Below are 9,592 nucleotides of genomic sequence, written 5' to 3'. Positions count from 1 at the left end.
GTGGGCGTAGAGGCCGGTCCTGGAGCTGCATATTTTGGGGTAATGTGGACTGGGGTGTGAAGAAGTGGTTGAGGATGTGGGTTGGGCCTTTCTGGTAACTCGCTCCTTTCTGAGTCTGCACTTGTTGTCAGCAGCAAAGTGGAGGTCATGGTTGTAGCGCCCAGCACCCTCATGGACAGCCAGTCTCCAGGCCTCCTTGTTTGTTGCTGCTTGTTCCCAGTGTTAAGGTCAATGCCAAACCTTTTGATTTAGGCCATAATGTTCTCTTTATATCGCTTCTTTTGTCCTCCTGGGGCACAGCATCCTGTCAAAAGCTGAGAGTAAAGGACTTGTTTTGGGAAGTGAGAGTCAGACATACGGAGGATATGGCCAGTCCATCTCAGCTGATGGTGTGCAAGGGTGGCAGTTGTAGTACGCATGTTGGCCTCCTTCAGGATGCTAACTTGGTGCACTTATCCTCCCAGCTGAGCTTAAGGATCTTCCTGAGGCAACGCTGTTGGTATGCCTCGAATGCCTTCATGTGCCTGCTATATGTAGTTCACGTTTCTTATTCATAAAGTAGGGTTGGCAGTGCTACCACTTTGTACACCAGAATTATTGTTCTGGCCTGAAGGTCGCAGTTTTCAAAAACCCTTTTGCTCAATCTTGAGAAGGCCTGGATGGCACAATGTAAATGTTGCCTTTGGAAGAGAAAAGGCTGCAAAGATATGGGAACTGTTCCACATTTTCGAGTCTGGTGCTGTCTACAGAGATGGATGAGGGCAAAGCAGGTATATTTCTGTTATATTTTTTATGTTAATGTCCAGGCCAAGCTGCTTGTATGCCTTTGCAAAGGCGTCCCATATGCTCTGTAGTTCCTCTTCTACGAGGGACACTAAGGCGTTGTCATCGGCATACTGTAGCGCAATGATGGATGTGGTGATGGTTGTACCTTTAGCCCTGAATCTGTTAATATTCAAAAGATTCCCATCATTTCTGTAGATGATTTTGACTCCCTGAGGCAGATTGGGACCCGTGAGGTGGAGGATGGTGGCAATGAAGACAAAGAACAGGATTGGGGCAATGACACAGCCTTGCTTAACTCCTGTGTGGATATTGAAGGGCTCTGTCAGCTGAATACTCCAGCTGACATATTGTCATGTAATAGTCATAGTACTGTGATTTATTTGTCTATTTTTGATAGAACTAGCCAAAGGGCCGGGAGATTTACGGAATTTAAAGCTTTGGTTAAGTCTATGAAGGCCATGTACAATGGTTGATTCTGTTCCTGGGCTTTGTCTTGGAGTTGGCAAGAGTAAAAACCATGTCCATGGTGCCACACTTGTGACGAAAACCACTCTGGGATTCTGGCAGAATTTTCTCTGATATTGGGTGGAGTCTGTTGCCCAAGATCCTAGCCAGAGCTTTTCCTATAGTGGAAAGCAAGGAAATGCCACGGTAGTTTCTGCACTCAGCTTTGTCCCCTTTCTTAAAGATAGATACAGTGAGTGTGTCCCTACGTTGCACAGGAATTTCCTCTTTTTCCCATATTTTAAATAGGAGGACATGGATATGTCTGAGGAGTGTAGGTCCACATACATTAGTACTTCTGCCAGTATTCCATCAGGAGCAACAGCCTTGTTGATTTTCACCCTCTTGAAGACATCCTGGACTTCTCTTAGACTAGATGGTGCTGCCATGTTCTCCTCTTTGGGTTGATGAGGTAATTGTTGGAGGGCATCCATCTGAGGGCTATAGTCCCAGTTTAAAAGGTCCTGGTGGTGTTGTTTCCACCTCTCTTTGATTGACTCATTGTCTGTTAGCAGTTTGTTCCCATCTTTGGAGTGAAGGGGGGTGATGGCTGGGACCGTATATGGCTTTAGTAGCATCGAAGAAGCCTCTGGTATCCCCAGCATCTGCAAGGGGGTGGATCTCAAGGGCCTTCCTTCCTCGTCCACCACTGGTTCTTCAATTCCCTGACCCAGCTTTGGACAGCTGACTTTGCTCTTGCATGGGCAGCTCATTTATTTTGGAAGTTAATATCATTCTTCCAGATGGTAAAGGCTTGCCTCTTGATGTTGATTAACCGTTGGATTTACAGGTCATTCTGCCAGATGTTAAAGGCTTGCTTCTTGATGTTGATTAACCATTGGATTTCCAGGTCATTCTCCTCAAACTAATCTTGGTGGTTCTGCATCTTATGTCCAAGAGTAGTTTTACAGATGCCAGTGATTGCAGTCCTGAGCATTTCCCAGTGGCTTTCAATATCATCTGGATACTGATTGTGCATCGATGTACTGAGCATGGCCTGGAACTGTTGATGAGAGGAGGTATCAGTAAGTTTTTCAAGGCTAAGCTTTGGGCAGCTCTGCTTTTTCTGCACCCTTCTTTCTGGTGAAGTTGGATGGGCAGAGTGGAGCAGATAAGGTGGTGGTCAGTCCAGCAGTCATCTGCACTGATCATGACTCTGATGTTTAGTACCTCGCATTGGTCTCTTTGATGGACAATAATGTAGTCAATGAGGTGCCAAATATTAGAATGGGGATGCCTCCAAGTTGTTTTAAATTTGTTCTTCTGGAGGAAGAATGTGTTGGTGATGATTAGGTTGTGTTCTGAGCATGTTGTTAACAGCAGGATGCCATTGGAGTTTGTGTTTCCAACTCCTTCCTTGCCAAATATACCACTCCACAAGTTGTAATTTCATCCTGCTACTACTTTCAGCTGCTCTCATTAGGGGTTGTCATCATGTGGATCACTCGTTTCCGTCTCTTCCTGTCCTCCGCATTTTCCTCTTTCAAACCAGCCACCTGCATGTCCTCCCTCGCCACATCCGTAAACCTTCTCTTTGGCCTTCCTCTTTTCCTGTTCCCTGGCAGCTCCATATTCAGCATCATTCTCCCAATATACCCAGCAGCTCTCCCCTACACATGTCCATACCATCTCAATCTTGCCTCTCTCGCTTTGTCTCCACACTATCCAACCTGAGCTGTCCCTCTAATATACTCGTTCCTAATCCTGTCCTTCTTCATCACTCCCAATTAAAATCTTAGCATCTTCAACTCTGCCACCTCCAGCGCTGCCGCCTGTCTTTTCATCAGTGCCACTGTCTCCAAACCATATAACATAGCTGGTCTCACAACCATCTTGTAAATCTTCCCTTTAACTCTTGCTGGTACCCTTCTGTCACAAATCACTCCTGACCCTCCTCTCCACCCACTCAACTTTGGCACTGAAATCTCCAAGCAGGATTAGCTTATCCTTGTTGGGGACATTGTCCAGGTCGGCATACAAGGTCTCCTTTACTTCATCTTGTGAGTCAAGTGCTTTGGTTATTTACAAGCACCAGTCATATTGTCATCCAGCATTCATTGATGCCCAGAGGAAACTCGACAAGGTGGCAAAAGAGGCTGTTTTTGATGGCAAAGCTCACACCATGGATCCTCAGCTCATCGGATGTTTTTCCTTTCCAGAAAAAAAGTGTAACCACCCTTCTCTTTCAGCTGCCCTTAGTTGGGCAGTCGGGTTTCAGAGACTGCAGCAATATCAATCTGGAATGTCCTCAGCTCTCGGGCGATGATGGCAGTACGCCATTCAGGTTGGTTGCTGGATTGATTGTCCATGAGGGTTCAAATGTTCCAGACTCCAAAATTTACACGTTTCTGTTTCTGACCACATGTTGGTGATCCCTCTGGATGTGGTGGTCTAGACAGGATTTATGAGGCAGACTGTGTTTAGGACACCTTTTCTAGCCCTCTTCCCAACTGGGGTGAGCAGAGCAGATCCTAAATAGGGCTGCTCAATCGTGGGTGCAGCAGCCGAGAAGCCCCTATACCTCAGTCCAAGCAAGGGCTTAGCAACTGATCATACGTCCATTGCCTGTGTACCAGGTTGTGGCTAGGGGCTGCCAGACTTCACTGTTCTACCCCAATCACCTCTTCCTGATCCCCACAGGGCTTTGACCCTGGATGTTTATGGGTTGATCCAAGCGAGAGGATGCCTTCGCATGACAGCTTTTTACGTGAAGCTGATGCGCCTACAGCCACCACATGGTCCTTGTCAGTGGGTGGCCAGAGTCCAATTGCATGGAGAACCAAGACAATTGGGGACCACCCTCTGTTGCAGCCTTCATCTGCCTTCACTGGCATTGTGACCAGAAGACATTCCGGCCAGTTCTGCCATTGAGGTCTTTGTTGTATCACGCTTCATCTGGAACCTCCCCCTTGACCTATCTGCCTCGGGTGATCCTACCAGGAGCCAAGCTCCGGGCGGCATAGCTCTTGGGATCATTAGTACACATAAGATTCTCCACTATAACAAGGTGGCAACCCAGGGGAAGAAACAAACACACACACACACACACACACACACACACACACACACACACACACACACACACACACACACACACACACACACACACACACACACACACACACGGCTCTCTTAGATAGCTGACAGAGACCCTTCGTTCATCAACCTTGGCTTTAGTTGTCCTCTCTGAGTTCTTTTTTTTTTTGCAAACTGTATTTGGGAGAGCTTGACATTCCCTGTAGCCTCCCTCCTGTTGCAAAGCTACCAGAAAACCTTTCCCAACTGGTGACCCAAACAGAAACCGTCTTGGGGTATAATAGGAGGCTCTTGTTTTCAGCACTGCTTACCAGAAATGTGCCCGTGTTTAAGCCACTGTATGTTGTGTGTATCTTTGTTTGTCGAGTTTTTATGTGACCATGTGTGTGCAGGTTTGTGCATGGGTCAAAGCTCATGTGTGCTCATGTCTCTTAAGACCGTGTCTTATGAAGGCGTGCAGATGGTGGCAGGGGCTTAAATGGAAACAGATTGGTCTACAGTTTGTATTCTTGCTGTGGATGCTGTGACATGGAATACCATGTGAATGAGTCTGCACTTACGCTTAGTTACATAGGAGCCTATGAGTGTGTATGAGATAGGGAATTCAAAAGAAAGGCAGGAAGAAAGGTTAACAGACCATAGAAGAAGAAAAAGAGGTAGGAAAAAGAACAGAGAGAGAAAAAGGGAAATGCTTGACGGTTGTCACCATCACATCTAGACAAACTAGACTGGTTTGTACGTGACATAGCTTACAGCATTAAATCATCCCGACACGTTTTGGTCTATTTTGGGAAAAGCATATCCAAGGACCTGTAAGCAGTAACAGGCAATGGCAGACATCCAGTTCTTTCAAGTATTTTGTATGGATTCTCGCTGCCCGTATGCACATTACATGGTCATTTTGAGGTAGGGCAACCATGGGTTGATGCAGCAAAGGCAGACTTAATTGTACCTTTTGGTTGAGGGCGTAGTATGGCAGCTGTAATGCTGGGAGTTGGCTCGAAAATTTTTCGTATTTGGGTTTCTGTGTGGTTGAGCAAGGAGGAAAAACATACGCTATCAAAGTCTTGATAAGTTCAGGCAGTAATCACCTATGTGTGTGTGTGTGTGTGTGTATGTGTGAGGGGGGAGGGTTACATTTTTATATGTATGTGTGTATTTAGCAGAATACAGTAAATAACATGTTTGTTACCAAGTCATTCGGTCTTAAAAAAACTGACATGTCTCACTCACTAACTATGAATCAAGGATTTTTTTCCCCTATCAACAACTGAACATATACCAATTTATGTCTTTGGGAGTGAATAATAAAGGAACAACAAAGCATGTCAAAGGTCAACCAAAACGCTTTATTTCAACGTTGTAAAGCAACTCTCACAATGTGATAACTGAAACAAATTTAACAAAATCTCAAGTTTTATGTCATTGCAAATATTCAAGAGCATGTGCAAGGGTGAATTCATCAGGTTTACATTGTATATCTATAATATGGTAATTCCAAAAAAACCCAAAAAACAAACTTGTAATCTTTCTGGTTCTGTTTTCCTAATATTTCGAAGTTTCAACTCATTTCTTCGTCACACATAAATCCATCGCAGGCCAGTGCCAGGTGCTGCTCCTCTGTGCTGCTGCAGTTTGGACAGACCTTTGGTGTTGAGTCTCGGCTTGTTCAGAAGTGCTCAAGTTAGTGCCCTGCTCCTACGCCTGTTTGCAGCTCGTGGATGCCCGTTGGTGCCCTCTCAATTTTCATTGCTAATCCAGTGCATAGTCTTGAGCTTCCCCTGCCAGCCTAACCAATGTGCAGACTACTGTACAACCACTACTTCCTGAACAGGTAGTCTGAACACTGGGCAGGCGAGCTGGGTTCGAGGCAGCTGAAGGACGGTAGAGGGGGGACAACTCATCCCCCGAGCTCGGGTTTTCACAAAGGTTTCACACAAATGCGCACACATACAAAAATTCACATTCGTACACATACGGCTACATGAACACACACATACACACACAGCTACAGTATACTTACTGTGGTTTACACACACACACACACACACACACACAGCTACAGTATACTTACTGTGATTTACAATACTCGACACTGGCATTTAACTCAGCTCGGCCGTGTTAAGAGTCTCTCTTGGCTCTGTGGATGCCTGACAGGGAAAAGGGCTGACCAGGCTGATGGAGAAGGCTAGAGGAGAGAGGGGGGGGGCAAGATGGGGGGATGGAGAAAGAGGAGAGGTTAGACAGAGGTGCTAGCCGTTTATTTGCAGATTCAACAATACTACTTCCTGTGTCTAGCTGTGAAGGGCTGCATTCCAAACCAAATCAAGCCACCTCAACTGTGCCAAACAGGAAGATGACACATCTAGTACGCTGGAGGTTCAGTCGCAGTGAAAAGGGACATTGAAGGCTGGGATAAATCAAAGCAAAGGATGGCGTCATGGTTTTTATACGCCAAAACACTCGAGATTTTTTTTTCTTTTAGCGGTTTAATTGCACTTACTTGGGTGAAGCTGTCTTTTTAGGGCTGTGTGTCCAGTAGCACATTAAAGCAAATGGACACAAAGAAAAGGAGACACACATGCACTCAGAAGCTGTAGTTCCTTTATCTAAAATTAATATAACTTACCGCCATTTTGCCCTATCTAGCCTACGCACAGATGAGAGTTAAATATCACAATATTTCACAAGAAGATAAGTGCTGTAATAGAGTCTCCAGCTGCAGTTGACCAGTCAAGACATGATGTACGACTTTCTTTGGCCACCGATCATCATTTTAATTCTGTCCATCTAGCTAATTCAGTCGAATCCGCTGACGTCGGTGATTCACAAACACTGTAGTTGTCCCATCATTTTTATTTTTTATTTTTTTTCAAGAAACACAGGAATATTTATTTTAGGAGAACATACCTTTTTTGGGGTGATGTAGATACAACCATTATTTCTCTCTCCTCCTCCTCCTCCTCCTGTCTCCTCTCATCTTCTGCTCGTACATCTTGATGTCCGGAGTAAAGTTCCCATTGCCAGTTGTCGTTTGGTTGGCTAACACTTGGGATTGGCGGGTCGAAGTGGAGCCTTTCTCTCTTACTCGTGGTCTTCCGTTGCAGCAAAGTTGGTGTAAAGTCGAGTCAAGGTGCCGTGGTGAAAAGGTTTCTCGGCGGGGCCGGGATGGTGTGCGATGCGGCCGTCCGAAACGAGCCAGCCGCTCCAGCGGAGAGCAAGGTGGACTCGCCGGAGGCTTGACGTGGCAAGAGACTGGCCACCAAGGTTCTCCTGCATGAGACAGGAGGAGGAAAAAAGAAATGAGACACAGGGAGATATGGAGGCACGCAGGGAAGGAGGAGCTCGTCAGCTCGCAAGTTTTTTCCCCCCTTCTCTCCTCTTCTCTGTCTCTCCTCCCTCTGTCTGTTTTTTTTTTCTTTTCTGGCTTTTGGGGGAGGAAGTGGGAGGTCAAAGGTGAACAGGAAGTGAAACACATTCATTTGGTGCGTGCCCGTGTGTTGTTAAGTTTTGAACGCGAACGAGGGACTTGTCCAACGGAGCGAGTGGGCTCTTGAGGAGATGGAGGAAGTGGAGGAGGTGTGTATGGGTGGAGGAAAAGGGTTATCAGCAACTGCATGTGCACACGATTATTTGGATGCAAAAAGTGTCTGCCTCTTCAATTACTTTGACTGCTTGTGTGTGTGCGTGTGTGCGTGTGTGCGTGTGTGTGTGTGTGCGCGCGCGCGTGTAGGACTTGGAATGGATGAGAGCAGAGGCTCTATGGTCTTTGTAGCCAGGGCAGGAATGTCGGCGTTTTCTTGGCAAGAAGGAGGAAGCCTTGTAATAACTCCAGATGTGCAGCCCTGTGGTCTCCCCCTCCCTCCCTCTCTCTCTCTCTCTCTCGCTCTCTCTCTCTCTCCCCCTCTGTTTTTACTTCTAAAGCTGATTTCCTCTCCTTGTCCAGCTTAAATAAAGACCCCTTTATTCAAGCTCTCCAGCCTTCCAACGCACATGCAGAAAAAAACACACGCACTCACACACGCATAGTTAGTAGGGGGTGGGGGTGAACTGGGTTGAGGGGAGGGGAGACATACAACTTGGAAATCAGAACCAGAACTAGTGTGTATGTGTGTGTGTGTGTGTGTGTGTGTGTGTGTGTGTGTGTGTGCGTGTGCGTGTGTGTGTGTGTGTGTGTGGTATTTGTAATGGTTTATATGCACATGGAGGAAGGGCTGTGTGTTTTATACAGGAGTTATAAAAGTTCGCCCGACCCCCTAACTCCCTTCACCTCGCTTTTGTCTGTCTCACACACCAGCGCTCATTGGCTGGTATCACACTGACTACTTTTTTACAACACTTATGTGTGATTTGTGCATGAGTGATCATCCTTGTGTGTGTGCGCGTTTGTGTGTGTGGTGTGTGTGTGGTGTGTGTGTGTGTGTGTGTGTGTGTGTCTGAGTGCATGCATGTGTGCATATGTGTGTGTCTGTGTGTGTGTGAGTACGTGTATGCGTGCATATGTGTGTGTGGGTGTGCATACGTGTGTGTGGGTGTGCATACATGTGTGTGTGTGTGCGTGCATATGTGTGTGTGTTTGTGTGCGTGCATATGTGTGTGTGCGTGTGTGTGTGTGTGTGTGCAGGCGTACAGCGGTGGCTGTGGCAGTGTGTGTTTGCTTTAGCCATGGTTTCTGTAGCCCCAACCTGAGCGAGAAATCAAAGCCGGCGTCCCGGGAGAGACAGGTCAGCAGTACTGACAGACAGAAAGCTGTAGGAAGTTGGGGAGAGAGTTGGGGAGGGAGAGAACGGAGGGGCGAGAGTAAAATACAGACAGGGCGGTGGAGAGAAAATAGAGATAAAGATGTGAACTAAAAACAGCGAGAGGTGCAGAAAGAGGGGGGAGCAGAAAAGCGAAAACGGAGAGCACAGAGGGCAGAAGGAGCTAAGGTTTAGGAAGCCAGGGTGCAGGAGAGGCGTCCGCTGCTGGACGAGGAGGAAGTCGTTGGACAGAAAGAGGAAGGCGGAAAGAAGACCGGCCGGGTAATAGGCAAGAGGCTGGTCAAATGTGTCACTGCTGCAGATATGTCTGGGCGGGAGGGAATGTCAGCGGGTGAGTGGGTGGATGGCTGTGGTTGCACCAACACTGTTCCCACACATTGGAAGGTCAGGCGAGTAGCCTCCTCCTCAGGCCTTTATCTATTAGGCCAGACACAACGCAAGTATGCACACAGTCATACGCACACATTTTGTGTCGTTTCATTTTATTTTGCCTTGTCACGAAAACC

General features: G+C 46.8%; 1 protein-coding gene and 1 long non-coding RNA gene across 4 annotated transcripts in view; one reads left to right on the top strand and one right to left on the bottom strand.

Moving 5' to 3' along the window:
- LOC130122106 (uncharacterized) overlaps positions 1–7,686 on the bottom strand; it is an 18,592-nt gene extending 10,906 nt beyond the window's left edge. The window contains exons 1-2 of the long non-coding RNA XR_008811110.1: positions 7,237–7,686; positions 6,401–6,514 (exon numbers count right to left, since the gene is read on the bottom strand). This is a non-coding gene — a long non-coding RNA (uncharacterized LOC130122106). The remainder of the gene's footprint in view (positions 1–6,400; positions 6,515–7,236) is intronic.
- Positions 1–9,592, top strand: part of dnm1a (dynamin 1a) — an 86,864-nt gene that overhangs the window by 56,855 nt on the left and 20,417 nt on the right. The gene's annotated exons all lie outside the window — the stretch shown is intronic.

Source organism: Lampris incognitus, chromosome 12 (genome assembly GCF_029633865.1).
Source record: "Lampris incognitus isolate fLamInc1 chromosome 12, fLamInc1.hap2, whole genome shotgun sequence".
NCBI classification, from domain to species: domain Eukaryota; kingdom Metazoa; phylum Chordata; class Actinopteri; order Lampriformes; family Lampridae; genus Lampris; species Lampris incognitus.
This window is presented reverse-complemented; position numbering and strand designations above follow the sequence as displayed.